The following is a 17,023-nucleotide window of genomic DNA, read 5'->3' on the forward strand; positions in this document are numbered from 1 at the left end:
GGAACATAAGAACTAGGATGATCGGTGGGGGAAGAATGGGTTAAAGAAAGGGGGGGTAATCAGAAGGGGGACTGAAACATGAGAGGCTATGGACTATGAGGAACAAACTGAGGACTTCAGAGGGGAGCATGGTGGGGGAATGGGATAGACTGGTGATGGGTAGTAGGGTGGGCACGTATTGCATGGTGCACTGGGTGTTATACGCAACTAATGAAGCATCGAACTTTACATCGGATTGCGGGGATGTACTGTATGGTGACTAACATAATATAAAAAAAATTATTGAAATAAATAAATAAATAAATACGTTTGAGTAATATTTGGGAGCCGTTGAGAAAACATAAGTTCACATGGATAACTGCACTTAAGGTCACATGCTAAAAGGCCTATTCTTTCTATGTAATGGCATGTTAGGACATTGTTATTTTAAATGGCTTCCTAGTAAGTGCTGTGAATTTACTGCAGTTTAAAAGATATTTAGCTAATAGAGAGTTTCCAAACTTATTAGTCATTGACACTGAATATTGGCTTCCATTTGACTTATAAGTATAATTAATTTATGGACCAAAAATGTTCTTTCCTTCACATGCACATTCACACCTAAAGAAAGCAAGATCTAAAGCCTTATCTTTAGAGGTTCTACTATCTGTGGGTTTTATATATATATATAAATTTAAATTAATTTATATATTATATATAATTTATGTTTTATATTATGTATATTATACATAATATTTGTATTGTATATACATGTGTATTATGTATGTATTCTCTCTCTCTCTATATATATATCTCCTTATATATATCTCCATATATATATATATATATATATATAGGACACTCCTGAATAAGTGGATGTTTGTAAGAATGAAGTTTAGCTTTTTACTGAGAACAAAACATCCAAATCTAAGTTGAATTTTCCAAATTTCCAGTGTTTTCTTTCCTTTTTTTCTTTATTAACTCATTTAAACCTTTAACAATTTAAGCCACAAGTGGCACAGGTCCTTTCAGTTATATTTCTATTTAGAAGCTGAAGAAAATTGTTGGTTATAAAAATTTTAATCTATGCTGCTACTACCCTAGTTTTATGCAAAGGATGAAGGGGATTTATTTAGTCATTTTCAGACTGTTCCAATTCCAAATGGTAAATTTCCATCATGGTTAAATATTAAGCATTATTGTATTTTCGTATTTCACATGTGCCAAAGAAAATTTGGTATATTAACAATGTTATTTGTCAAACTATAATCAATAACAATCAAATTATTATTTATTTATTTTAAAAATCTAAGAACACATGGAAAACGAATTGAGGACAATATAGTTAAAGCAAAAGAAAAAGTGAAAATAAACTGATTACACAGCTTACCATGGTGATTTATTTCAAAGGTGTTTTTTTCAAAGTTATTTTCTTTTCGGTCTTTAAGTTTTATTCATGTTACTGTCACATCATCACAATGCATGTATGAAAAAAAAATCAAGTTTGCTCTCATTTCCAGCATGAACATCCTTTAGAATTAAAACAGCTTTTATTTTACCACCTGGTTTGTTTTACGAAATTAAGTCTACAGTGTGTGTATGTATGTGTGTGTGTGTGTGTGTTTGAAAATGGACTCAATATTTTATGACTGTTTGACAACTGACATTCCAGAGCCTCAGCTTATCCTGATAAAATTGGAAATATGTATTTTAGATCATAACTACTAAACATTTTACAACTAAAATAAGACTACTACAAGTTTTGTTCAGGCTAAAACAAATAATTTAAAGCATGTTATTATTTGAATGAAAATGTCACTCAGTCATTAAAACTGAATTTTTTATTTGCTAGGACAAATCACCTTTGCTGATATATGATATATAACCTTTAGCTGATGTTGACAAACCACCTCCAATCCCAGTGGCTTAAACCAACCATCATCTATTATCGTATGTCACAAGTCTTGAGGACAAGGATTTTCAGATCATTTTGGGCTTCCTCAGGTTTCATGTGACTCCTGCATCTTCCCTTAGGCTGGAGGCTCCATTCAAGGCCAGTTTGGTTGGAGTAGCTTAGCTGGCGCAGCTGTGCTCTGTTGGTCTTTCACCTTTTTCTGACCTGCAGGCCAGCTGGAGCACCTTTTCAATGAAGATGGTAGAGGCATAAAATGGCAAGCAAAATACACTGAGCCTCTTAATATCTATAGTTAAAACTGATGGCATCACTACCATTGTGGCTTAATCAGGCAAATCATTATCGAATTCATGAATGGGAATTGCTTCCCATGTGTAGTGAGAGGACACTGCAAAGGGTATAGATTGTGAAAAAGATGACATGTTGGCACTGTGGATGGAATGCAATTATAAAATGAAAAGTCAGTTTTCATTTTGCTTTAAGTACACGATAAAAACATGGACGTTCAGTCTCCCAAGTAAACAGAAAAAGGCAAATTAAAATAACAGTGTTACGACTTTTCAATTAGGTATGCAAGAATTTTTAAAAAATGGATATTAACTTCATAAAGGCATGGCCTTTGCTAGAAGCCATATAAATAAATGCAATTTGGAAAACTGTCAATATACACTAATACTGAAGATATTGAGAAGTTATAACTGAGCAATTCATCTTTTACTATTTAAACATTTTGGATCGAAATATCTGAGAATTTGGCAAAGCAAAATTTTCCCATTAAAAAATCACATGGCGCATACACAAAAGTATTTGCCTATTTTCAGGTGTTTCATTTAAATTTTACAGCCCATATGATACCTGCTGAGAGACTATGAACCTCATTCACAGGTACAGTAAAGTTGTGGGTGAAGATGTTCATGCAGTACTGTCTGGAACAGCAAAAATTGCTATAGTCTTAAGGGCCAAAAGATGAAGGCCTAGACAGTAAAATGGGTGGTATTCATATGGAAGAATATCACAAGGCTGTTCAAAGACTGTACTAGATCCATTGATATCAGTATGAATGAATCTCAGTAACATAATGATGACTGAAAAAGATTCAATTATTAGATCTTGATCTTGAAACTACGGAATTTGTCAGTTAAAAAACTTACAAAATACCATGATATGATTATGAATGCATATGTCTTTGAATGGGAGAACTCACAGTACATATCCGAGCAAGTGTGACTATGGTGGTAGAGAGTAGATTTTATTTGAAATAAAGCATAGAAGGGGGTAACAGGAAGATTCATTTTTGAATAAATGTTATAATGTCCTCTAGCTAAGGAGTATAATCAATTGCATAGGTCCAAACCCGTACACTAAGATTGTACGTAAATTTTGTTTTGTGTTCCCCCAAAATCAAGTAACTTATTTTTAATATAACATATACAGAAAGAAAAGTAAACAAGTTACTTTACCTCCCTAAGTGTTAGTTTCCTCATTCATTAAGGGGATGATTTCACCACTGCTTAATAAGTTTATAGTGAAGATTAATTGAGATGATGTATGCAAAGCGATGAGTGTTTTCCATGTTAGCGGTTGTTTATTTAACATTTATTTATTAAACACCTACTGTACATTAGGCACCAATGGGGGTCCAGAAGAGAACAACAGTGAACAATAAAAATGATACTTTTTCTTTCAGGGATCTGAATTCCAGATGGGTGTTGGTAATAAAGGAAACAACCAAAGGACATATGATGGATCTATCAATGGATGGGTCAATGGGTGGATATACATAGGAAAATATGAAGGAATGATAACTGCACTATTAAAATTAAAACAGTTGATAACATAGACAATGACTGAGTGACCATCTTCTGATTTAGTGATCAGGGAAGAGTTTCTTAGAAGGCTACATTTAAACTGAGACATAGATGTTAAGAGAGTAAACTATGGGGGAAAATAGAGGAGGTCATTGCAGGAAGAGGAAAGTCACTAAGATACAAAAGAAATATTTGTGTTCAAGGAAGGATAAAAAGCCTGAGTGATGGGAACATTTAAGGGAAAAAAGAAAGGTAAAAAAATAGTCATGGAATTCTACATGAACCCCATATGTATGTTTGAAAGCTGAGATAGGAAGGCATAATTTGATTCTAAATGCATGTGAAAACTGCATGGTTTTAAGCAAGTGAATAATATGATATACTTTATGTTTAAGAAAATCTGCTGTCATGATGACATTAAATCACTGGGAATAAAAGTATAAGAGAAATTTTAGGAAAATCTTGAAGTAATCCAGGTGTGAGATGATTATGGTTTGAACGAGGGAGGGCGAAATGACACTGGAAAAATGGTAGGCAGATTTAGGGTACACTTTGCAGGAGATTCTATAGACTCCTTGACGAAGTAGAGGTCTTGACTGAAAGAAAGAAACCAGAAAAAATCTAGCCATTAATTATTGCAAGTAATTTCTAGTGATTATTGTGTGAGTGCCATTTTTACCTTTAATGATCTTAAAATCTGAAAGAAAAGATACATGCAAAGAAATACTTCTACTATATTCAAAAATATTTATATCTTATTTACAGTCTGTCTGCCCCCCCAATATTTGCAATGATATCTTAAAAAAATACAGCTTACTCATCTTAATACTTTTACAAAATTCTCATCAGAAAATAACAAATTCTGCAACAAAGTAAAAAAAAAAAGATTCTGTGATGACAAGGAGATTCTTAAATAGTAAGGTGAGAAACAAAAAATTAGGAAGTTGTGGTATGTAGATCCAAAATTTATTTTCGAGCCTCCTTTAGCTAAAGCCTAAAGGGAAATCTAGTGGATTAAGGAATTATAATTTTCTGGTCTCTGGTCACATGAGAGACATTAGCAGAGACACCACACTTTTTCTGGCTCTGAGCTGAAAGGAACTGCTATAGAGAATTTAAACAACATAAAGATCAGCATACTCTCTTGGTTTCTCGTATTATTTCAGAATTATTTCATTTCTTATGTTATTTAAGAATTGAGTTTTGCCTTTACAAAAGCAAGTGGCCTATCGAAGCAAAGCCAAGTTCAATGTCTATGCTGCAGAGAAAGAAAATGCTGGCAGCATTAAAATAGTAGTTTATCCCCAGTGAAATGATAACATCACTTGCGGAAGAGCCTCAAGTTCCTTAAGGGCTTGGTATGCAATGAATTATGTTATTCATTTATTTAACAAATATTTTCTGTTTACCATTTGTTTTGGATAATTTTGTTAGAACACTTTGTGTAAGCGGTAACTTAATATAAACAAGGATCAAGCACTTTTTTTGTCGTGTGGGAAAGCATGCACATGAGAAGCAAAATATAACATGAAAATAATTGAACTAAGCTGTTTGTGGGTAGAGTCCTGTGAGAGGGCTTTTTATTCTATGAGAGAGGAGAGAGTTGTTTGTTGGTGTGTTTGCTTTCCTGAGTGAAGCTTCTACCTGGAAAGACCTAAGAAAGAAAGTTACTTTGAGATAGAATTTTTAAAATGGCACTTTTTTTTGGACATAGAAATGCAGTGGAAAAGGCATAACTGGGAAATTAAAAAAACAGTGAAAGTGTAACAAAGGGAAAGGGTATAATGAGAAAAAGTAATAATGAATAGCTAACCATGGCTCGAGGTTTTGTGTTATAATGATGAGTGCTGGTGATAAAGTTTAAAAGGCAGATTAAAAAATGGAACCCATGGTAGCGTTCCTGTTTTCAAATTCCTACTTTCCTGCAGAGAAAATGGAAATTTATTGGCAATTAAGGTATATAAAAGCCATGTTTTAGGAAAGTTAATCTGACAGCAGAGAGAAGGAGGAGGATGGAGTCCCCATGGAGCTAATTTGGTGCCTTCCATTCGTCATCCAATACTGAGACTTGTAACTATTGGTCCACTCTAGTCCAAGGCACAGCTAAAAATGTGCCACGCAGAGTAACAAAGACTATGGGAACTGAACAGAAATTTCTAACATTTCAAAAGTGCTGCTATCCGTGAAAGAAAGAGAAAGGCGCATAAATTTTAACATGAAGTCATGACAGACGGGCAGAAGGAGGAGAACATTTAGAGGCCAGAAGTGAACATGCTTCTTCGTGATACAAACTGGGAAAGCTTGCATTGGTCACCTTGTTCTGTATGTATTTAAACATTTATGAAGTAAGAACCTACAGCTGCATGACTTTCTATGAAAAATTCCATTGAAAAGTAGAATGTAAAGTAAAAAAGATCATAAATCCATAACATTAGTGGACTAAGAAACACAGCAATCAGCAGGAGAGAAAAAGAAAAATGTTTCATCTTGAGCTTTGCTTCAGATCAGTTTATCAAGACGGAAATTCGCCTTAACATTTTGCAAGAATTCACATGGGAAAATATATTGAGTTGTATTTTCCTAAAGAAATAATTAATTTACATGGTTTCAACTTTATCTTCTCCAAGTTGAAAAAATATAGTAAAATGTAGGTTATAATATAATATAGTAAAAAAATATATAATAAAATATGGTCATACTATAATAAATATAAATTATAAATAGATCAAAAATGAATATAAGAAATGTTATTTACTAAATACATATAAAATAAAGCATACTAAATTTTACTTTACATTTTTATGTTGTTATTGTAAAATGTAAAATATACTTTCACATTTATAGGTTTCCCAATGCAAGTATGTACATTTTTTTCATGTTCAGTTTGGCTATTTTGTTTCCTAAAAGTTTTTCTTGATGATTTTTACCACACACAAAACCTTTGTTTTATCATTAGGTATTATTATTCATATATCCTAGTCTATTACTTCAGCTGTAATATTTACATGTCTGTTGTTTTCACTGCATATATTTTAGGACTCTTCTAATTCTTGAAATAAATGACTATTTCATTTATTTTATGCCATTTTTGATTTATGGCAAACCATTTAAATGTAAATTCTCTCACTACAATTTTGTTTTCTCTTCTGTAAAGATTGATAACTAATGCTTGTGGTTATTTGTTTGTTTGTTTTAAGATTTGTGTATTGCTGTGCCTGGGTGGCTCAGTCGGTTAAGCTTCTGCCTTTGGCTCAGGTCATGATCCCAGGGTCCTGGGATTGAGCCTGCTACAGGCTTCCTGCTCAGCAGGAAGTCTGCTTCTCTCTTTCCCTCTGCTCTTCCCCCAACTCTCATGCGCGTGATCTCTCTCTCTCTCTCTCTGTCAAATAAATACATAAAATATTTTTAAAAATAAAGATTTATGTATTTATTTGAGTGAGAGAGACAGAGAGAGAGAGCAGAGGGAGAGGGAGACAAACAGACTCCTTGCTAAAGAGGAAGCCCAATGTGGGGCTCGATCCTAGGACTCTGAGATCATGACCTTAGCTGAAATCTGGAGTCGATGCTTAACAGACTGAGCTACCCAGGAGCCCCAATGCTTGTTTTATTCACTCAATATTACCAAAATGCAGTTTCACATTATGTTTCCAAAATATGAAAATTTGAAAGAAAACTTTATTACTGTTTCATGTTTTATTGAATATTTGATGGAAGAATAGAAATATTTACTCACTTTTTTAAAGATTTATTTATTTATTTGTCAGAGAGAGAGAGAACACAAACAGGGGGAGCAGCAGGCAGAGGGAGAAGCAGGCTCCCCACTAAGCAAGGAGCATAATTTGGGACTCGATCCAATGACCCCAAGATCATGACCTGAGCCAAAGGCAGACTCTTAACCAACTGAGCCACCCGGTGTCCCTATTTGCTCACTTTTGACATTGCTGTTGTGTCTAATATAGTAACTAATTTTTGTGACTATGTCCAGGGCTTTGGAAAAATATCCTCTCCATCTTTCAGTTCTAATTTTGCATATTTCCACTGTGCTAAGCATATTAATTGAACTATTAATTCATCTATGTCTTTGCTTACTAAGTTTCTTCTATTTTTTTTCTTCCAAAGACTGAGATATGTGTGTCAACACCAAAAATTACTTCACATGCTCTGTTTTCTTGCTGTTTCTCGCTTGTAATTGACTCTTCATTGACATCAAATACTTCAACTCAGCATAGGTGGCTTGTCCTAACACCTTTATCCTGTTGCATGCAATCATGAAATTCTCTTCCTATGAGAAAATAGAGCAATAGTCCCTGGAAGGCTGTATTCACACGTTTTCCTTCTAGTTACCCTGTTTTAATACTGTCTTTAATAAGCTGTCATGCAACCTCACCTCTCACACCTCTAATTTTCCTAGGAATTGCTTTAGGGAAATGACAGGAACAGGTTAGGTTAAAGGTGAAGTGATAATCTGTCCATTAAAAATAATATATTTTATGTATAAGGTATATTTTGGATTCATATAGGCTCTAGATGCTTTAATTAAGAGCAGCTAAAGTAACTTTCAAGATGGTCCTTTTATTGTCTATTTCAGGATAGAGAGCCTGGATATGCAATGAGACAAATCTGAGAGAGTTTTGCTCCTCCTCACTCCAACTGCCTTAGGTTAGGGAGAATTCCTTCCAGATTCTGGCCTTAGGTTGCAAGGTATATTATAGTGGGGCATTTTTCCTGTGTCTGCATGTGAGTCCTACTGGGAAGTTTGGTGATGAGGCCTTGGAGTCAAACAGCATATGCAACAAGAGGTAATATGACTCTCATATTAACAAGGGGGAAAATTAGCTAGTTATTTCCATAAGCCCTAATACCCCTTCTCTCAAAGCTGAAAGTCTTCTATTTGTCCTTCCAGATCTACTCTTCTCTTTCTCCATCCTGTTCTGTGGTTGATAGGGATTCATCAAAGGCATTCTTGCCCTCTGGCTTTTGTTTGGGTTTCAGGATGGGAAGTATGACAGATGACTGCAAAAGAGAAGGAAAATGAGGTTATATAGTTTGTTTCCCTGGATCCCTACCCCAGACCTGGTCCCTGGTGGTTAGCTGTATTACATATATGGCTCTCTCTACTCAGGCTTAAGAGTAATACAGGCTCCTTACACTGTTCTTTAGGGTTCCATCAGTATGACCACGACTTTGTAAATCCCCCCTTTATTAAAATAGTCTCATATTATCCAAACTCGTGACATTTCTTTTCTCCAGGGACACTTACTGATACACTATGGTTGATTAAATTATGCCTGTACAGCCTTTGCGACATTCAGTTACTTATATGTACCCCCAGCCCATCTCTCTAATTCTCAGTATTAACAATATTGACAATTCCTGACCTATGTAGAAACTTTAAGCCTGCAGCTGCTCCATTAAAAAAACATGACTCATGGGACGCAATCACAGTGGAACCTTATTTTATCCTTCGCTGATACTTGATGTGCTCTCTGAATGGCTAGATCTTCCACTGTTGCAGGATAAAACTTAGGAAAATGCCAATAAAATTAGTTGCAATTCTGAGACACTCATACAAATACACACACACGCAGAAAACATACCTGTCTGTTTCATTTAAACACTATTCTGGGCCTGGTTGTAATAGTTCAGATTTCTGTCTTTGCTTTGACCCTTCTCCTTGCCAGCATCCTGTAGTCAAGAAGCCTGTTCTCCATCCTGGTCTCTAGAGAGGCCATTTAATTATGTTCACTTCACATTACTGGACAAGCTTTGCCCCACCTGAATTCACATTTTTTTAAATTGTGCCATTCGCCAGCGATATGCAGTTTGCATTTTCTCCGTTTTTCTTAGTAATTCCATGACATCTAAAAGATTTACATAAAAGCAATAATAATTGACAATGTTGAGCTTTCTGACCCTGTGCTCCTGGAAAACAGCAACAGTTCAGAGATGCCCCCATCTTATGTGTCTGGGAAACAGCTTCCTGTGAAGAACCACCTTTCTCCATTTGACCTAGACGAGACTCCCAGATGAAATGACCCTCTCGTTTACCTAAGACAGGGACAGACGCAATCTCCAAATTCCCATTATTTGTCTCATAAATGATTAGCTGAGTGGTTTGTCCCCACTGGCCAATTAGGACACAATGCTCACTGACTTGTCCTGGCCAAAATTTAGTCAGATGTTTCCTCTCCACACAGGTCCTGATCTGACCCATTCTTGAGCAAATATTTGAATGCAGAACACGTCCTTTTTAAAAAAATATTTTATTTATTTATTTGAGAGCTAGAGAGAGAGAGAGTGAGCATGAGCAGGGGAGAGGGGCAGAGGGAGAAGGAGAAGCAGATTCCCCACTGAGCAGGAGCCCAAGGTGGGACTTGATCCCAGGACCCTCAGATCAGGACCTGAGCTGAAGGAAGATGCTTAATTGGCTGAGCCACCCAGGTGCCCCAGAACAATGTCTCCTGAAGGGCCCTTCGGAGAATCTACTGATCTCAAGGAAAAACATTCACCCATAAACTGTCTGATCATACCTTCTGTTCATTTCACACCCCCACTCCTGGTTCTTGCTAGCCTTGTTTAACTCCTTCTCATAAAAGAAAATCCATTTGCCTAATGGATGCTAAAGTTTGCCTAACTTGTAGATGCTTGCACATCTTAGGACCAGACCGTTAATCTCCATTGCCATAGTTCCTAATTTCTATTGCAACAGTATATTCAAGGAAACTGTCTCCTTACCTAAGTTTAGATTTGTTTTTTATCTGTGATAAGTATATCCTTAATTCCAGGCTAAAGTAGAAACTCCTCAATACTGATCAGTAATCTCTTTAATTCAAATTTTTTTCGTTTGTTAAGTACTTATTTAAATAATACCTCTCTAAAACACCTCCAATTGCCCCAATTATCTAACTCTGTCCCGGTCTCTCTTCACGTTTTCAGCTGATGATGTTTTTCTCAATTACTGAAATTGATGCCTGAATATGAAACTTCACAAAGTTTCATTAAACCTATGTTTTTTTTTTCTTTTTGCTAAAAATAATCTTTCACATTTGACTTTGAGCCTGTCTCCCCAAACAATAAGCAACTTGCTACATCAGTTATTCCTTCAAACTTGTAGCTTTCATCTCTTTCTCTCCATCTATGACAGCAATTCCTACGGGCCTCAGATATATACTGAGGTGCCCTATGGTCTTTAAAACAACAACACAGAAAACAAAAACGGTTTTCTTAGACCCTATCAGCTTGTTGCAATCTTTTTTTTCCCCTTCCCTTCCTTTTCTTGCCAAATTTCCTGAAATAGTCATCTTTCCCTTATCTGCTCTCATGACTTGATCACCTGGGTGTTCGTTCCACATCATTTGAGGGGAACTGCTCTTGAAAACTAAATCCATCCACACTTTCCAAGACCAAATCTATGTTGAGCATATACAATTAAAATTACTGAGAACCTCTTTGCAATTACAAATTTTCTTGGAACTCCAGTTGTCCTTGCCTTCTTTTTCAGCCTGAGAGGCCCAGTTTCCGTGATTCTGTAGAACTAATCATATTCTGCCTCAAAGCTTTTCTTATTTCTTTTATTGTTACTCCCTTGAAAATATTAGCTCAAAATTCTGCTCTGCTTTCACATAGCTTTCCTTTTTTTATCTTTTTCCCCCCTTGGCAAATTTATGCCCTCATGGTTTCAAGTATAATTTCTAAAGACATAATGTCCAATTCCATATATTCAGCTCCAATATCTAGCATGTGTCGTGTGCTTTTTTTGAAGCACCTTAAACCCTACATACTTCAAATAAAAAAATATCATTTTCTCCCTTTGTTGTATGATTTTTCTTCTGGATTTTCCTCAATTACCAGCTTTTTCATTTTGTTCCCACCATTCCCTCTCTCTTTTTCATTCTTCTTATTCACTAATTCCTAATTTCTTATACGAAACTCATGTTCAGTGTAAACATGTACATTTATATATATAAGCACATATACACATTTCTATATGTATTTATATATATATAAGCTTCAGAGAGCTTTCATTTTTTTCAAATTGAAGCTTTATTTTTATAATTTTGAAGTGGAATTTAATAAAGAATATGTAAAAAATAAAAATGGAATTGCTTTTAAGAACCCTGGTAGATAAATAAATACAGAAGTTGAGTTGTTCCAGGTGAAGGAGGGGTAACAGGCCTGGAAGCTACTTACCCGATACTTCATGGTAGATGCTATGTCAACCTCACGGGCATAGTCCACAAGCACTCCTGGAAATCATTCTCCCAAAGTATCTTGAATCTGTATCTTCTTCTCACCAATCTCTGTTTCTCTTTCTATTATATTTTTATTTTATACATATTCTTAGAAATGGTCTCCTTTACATTAATCTCTTCCCGTTTTAACTCCTGCTGCTTCCTAGTGCTCAATTTTCTCTCTAAGTAATGTGGTAATCAGGGAACTCCTCTCCTCAGTGCCTCTAGCAACTCCCCACAGCCTTACGAATTATGTTCCAATTTAAGTCTGTGGGACATGGGGTATTCTATGATTTAAAGTCAACCCATATTTCTAGACTTACCTTTTATAAATCCCATAACCTTATGTCTAGCCAAGATCAAATTCTGTATTTTGGAGAACTGACTCATTCTCTCCTGCCCTTGCATATTAACTCATGTTTCCATTTCAGACTACAATTGCTATCTTCAACGTCTTTGTAAAGGAGATTGTAGACATCTGCAATCCATGCTCAATCCATACCATGTTTTCAAAGCGTTTCCTTAAAAAATCACCTGACGTAAGTCTTTTGCCTCTGAACTGATGATCCTTGAGTGAAATTGTTTTCATCACTCGTCACCCAGGCTAACACTCCTATGGTTTTCACTGGGAGACCTGTGCCAATCGGTACAATTCTAAAGTGTAGCTGTCAGTAAATAGTTATTGTCTGGGCCTCCTAAGTTTCCCAGACAGTTATTTCAAATTAATGTATGAGGGGTTAAGAGAATGGAGATACCACAGATGTCCTCTCCCCCAAATTTAAAACACACGGATAGTTTGAGGAGGTTTGTAGATACAGGCACATTAGAGCAGGCCTAGGCTTGGTAGGGTTGATGCCATTCCTGTCAGTAATGCTACAACTCAAGAGAACAGACAGCTCAGTACCTCTTAGAACCCACATACACTGTGAGCATCATTATTTGGCCTGTTATCAACCAGACAGTTAACTACCTGCCTATAGAAGCTGCAGCTTCTTCCCTGAACCATAGAGGTCATTACATACTTTTAACATCATCACAATCTAGAACATTCTGTTTTCTAGTATAGTTATTTGACCTAATGTATGTAAAGCACGGAGAATAGTGCCTGGCACATGTTAATTGCTGTGTAATATTAATGTGGATCCCCTTTCGGTTATAGGCTTGCTAACTTAAACTGGCATATTCTAGAAAACCTAGCCTACCTTCTTGCGTATTATCTGGCTTAATAATTATCTTTCCTAAGAATTAATTGGGGAATCAAAGTATAGAATATTTCCATTAATTTATTGTAACGGATTTACGTGATTACTTCTGTGTAGGGCTACAAAAGGCACAAAGTGGTATCATCTAAAACTAAGTTATATAGCCTTTTAGCTTACATACAAAATGTTATATTTGAGTTATAATAAAGTCACATTGTAATAAAATAGGGTTCTAACTTCTGTTCTTTTTTAATGCCAGAATTTTAGAGGGAGTATATCGTAGAATAAACAGATTAAAAAAAAAAAACTATTTTGGTTAATGAACTGGAAGTAAAGGAGGAATTGATAAATGATAGAAATGATGTTGCTTAGGATGACTCATAATTTCATCAGAGATCAGTTTCTCACAGTGAATCTGACAAAAAAAAAAAAAAGGTAGGCAGAAGACAGGTATGATATTAAGGACAAGACATCCTCCAACTCCCTGAACTTCAACTGAACATAAAGTCAGAACCCAGGCATGGCTGATCCTCTCATTCAGATCATCCAGTAAACAATGGATTTAGAAAGACTAAACATGTCAATAACATAAATGCTGAACTATTGATCAAGCACACCAGGGGCCTACAAACATGAAAGCATAGCTTAAAACTCATATGAGCAGTCTCAAACACAATGTAACATGATGAGAAAGGCTTTGCTTACTACTATGTCACAGGCACGAGGTTTGTGGCTTGTGAATCTTATATTTCCCCGATCAGGAAAGTTCTTTAAATCTAATATTGATGACTTTACATGACAGTAAAGGAAGATCACTAGATTTTTAGCTGCCCTTCTCTGGATCATTAAAGTACTCATTTAGGTGATAATAAGGATTGAACCATGGTTGACAGAGTCTCATTTGGAGATGCCCTGAAAAAAGGTTTAGTTTTGAAATTATAGAATTGCCCTAAAAACTATCACTCAATACCTTTCACAGCAAATTCCTCTGAAATATGATATGGGCTCATATTTCTTGTTTTGTATGTGTTTGCTCTGGAATTGAGATAAAAGTGCATATCTTTTATTAAGACAATTGCAATTATTTTTTCTGCTTATTTTTTCAATGATTGATCAATGACATCTTTGTATTCTTTCACTTAGTAATTACATCCTGTGATAAATCCTTGCTTACTCAGGTGTGGGATAGGCTGGTTTTATCTCTCCAAAGAGCTTAATGTGTTTGTCCAAAAAATCACAAATTATAGTAAAGCCCTGGACGCATTGTAAGTAGTCACAAAATAATTGGTTTACTGGCAGTTTCTAAAGTAATTTTTATTGGGCTGAAAGATGTAGGTCTCAACATTTAATTTACATAGCACTTTTATGTTGTTGTTGTTGCTTAATTTCGAGAGAAAGTAAAGTTAATGGTGTAAAACCATTAAGTCACATGATTGTAAGTACAAATACAAAAGGATAAGATTAAAATTTAACAAAAATTACTGATAAAATCATAAGTAGTTGCTCAAATCTCATAAAAGAAACAAAAAATATTATTGCTTAACAGCTAGTAGTTTTGTAATATAAATATCTAATTACTTCAATATCCAGGAAATATTTACCAAGTATCTACCCTGGGCGGCCACTGTGCTAGGTACTATGGAAAATCTAATGATAAATAAAATATCACAAATCAACGTTTACAATTTTAGGATAAATAAGCCGTATGTACAATATATATTCAAATTATAATGTAAGGACTACAAATGTAGTTAAATGTTCAGTTTTAATAACTAGGCAAAAAAGACAATATGCAAATACCATAAATTAATGTTTAAACAAAAATGCTTTCTTAATATATGTAAAATAAATTATTTTTTGAAAGAATGGTGAATGAACTACATATATCCAAAGAATGGTGTATAATGGTGCTTTTAAAAGTTTGGTAATTTCCCCAATTTAATGAATTGGGGAAGCATCCACGGTATCCTACTAAATAAAGGAGTGGATTAGAAAACAGTAGCATAAAATCTCACACTAACTGCAAATAGAGAGAGAGAGAGAGACTGTGTGTGTGTGTGTGTGTGTGTGTGTGTGTGTGTGTAAGCCAAATGGAAAATTTTCAGGTGTTCCTCAGGACTTCTAGCTTGTAAGGGTCACATTGACTTTTAAGATTTAGTTGAAATCAGCTAAAAGTCACCTCATTGTCTCATGGGATTTAATAACAATAGGCATTCTTCCCTTGAAAAATCTGAAGGTGCTCACATCTTGCCTGGTGAGAGCTGCTCCTGCTGACTCCTCCGTCTCTCTCCATCTCTAACCTCTGCTCATGTGTCTCCTCTCTCATCCCCAGATGTAGCTCCCCTTCCTCCATTATTCCCAAACAACTAATTAAATAAGTCTCTCTGAGCTAAATGCTATGAAAGCCTAATCATGGTAGAGAGATGTTACTCTACAACAGAGGGTAGAATTCAGCATAATCTGAATATTGTTCTTCCTCATTTTTCAAAGTCACGTGGGTAGTGAGTCCTGATACCGAATGTGTCTCCTTTTTTTTTTAAAGATTTTATTTATTTATTTATTTATTTATTTATTTATTTGGGAGGGGAGGGACAGAGGGAGAGGGAGAGAATCTCAAGCAGACTCCCTGCTGAGCATGGAGCTTGATGCAGGGCTCAATCTCACGACCCTAAGATCATGACCTGAGCCAAAAAACAAGAGTCAGACATTTAAGCAACTGAGCCACCCAGGTGCCCCAGAGTGTGTCTCCTTATTCTCCCATTTAGAGCACTGGCTCTTTGTCATCTTGCAGGGCCTCCTTCTCTCCTTCTTGGCTAACAGTGTGAAAAGCAAACATTCCTCACAGTTTTTTATGCAGAGAATCTCAGCTACAAACTAGAGTGCTTATCTTTCTAAATCTGAGTATACTAATGCTTCTCACATTCTCCAGCATATAGCAGCAAAAAGAAATATTGGCATTCCATTTATGTCTATGTCATGGAGCAACTCAAATTTTGAGCCCAGTTTCTTCATCCTAAAGGGAATAGCACCACCTTTATTTCCTGTATCATTGTTGGAAGAAAAAAGCAATTACAATGAGAAAGATAGAGATACTTTTTTTAATTTCTAGCATTGATTTTACTTCCCATTATACAGTATATATATAGGAAAATAAGATGTGTGGAAATGCACAAAAAAGTCAGCCATGATGATATGATTAAATGTTATTTTGCTTACCTGAATTATCATTTGTGCATGCATGAACATTGTAGCCTAAAATCAGTAAGAAGAAAAATCAGACTGAGACCTGAGATGTAAAAAGAGTAAACCCTTGGGGCACCTGGGTGGCACAACGGTTAAGCGTCTGCCTTCGGCTCAGGGCGTGATCCTGGCGTAATGGGATCGCGCCCCATATCAGAATCCTCCACTATGAGCCTGCTTCTTCCTCTCCCACTTCCCCTGCTTGTGTTCCCTCTCTGCTGGCTGTCTCCCTCTCTGTCGAATAAATAAATAAAACATTTAAAAGAAAAAAAAAAGAGTAAACCCTTCATACAATCTTTGAGGAAAAAAAAAAACAAAGAAACGAGCATTCATAGCTTTTATTCCCCCCCAGTAAATTTAGACTAGAGTTCAGCTTTTTATTCCTTATAGAAAATTTGTTTTTCACTGCTGAGCATTATCCAGTTCTTTCTTATCTCAAGCTACCTTTCTGTCAATTAACTTAAACATAACACCTGGGTGCTGAGAAATACAATACGTTGGGAAATAAAAAATAAGTAGTTCATTTTACTTACTTAAAATGTAGAACTACCCAGAGAGCATCTTACTTACTGCTCTCATTGATGGTGGCCTATTGGAAACCTAGGGTTTGAAAACAAAATATTATAAATATTAAGTTTTGAAATTTTT

This window comes from Ailuropoda melanoleuca, chromosome 11, assembly GCF_002007445.2.
Source record: "Ailuropoda melanoleuca isolate Jingjing chromosome 11, ASM200744v2, whole genome shotgun sequence".
NCBI lineage: Eukaryota > Metazoa > Chordata > Mammalia > Carnivora > Ursidae > Ailuropoda > Ailuropoda melanoleuca.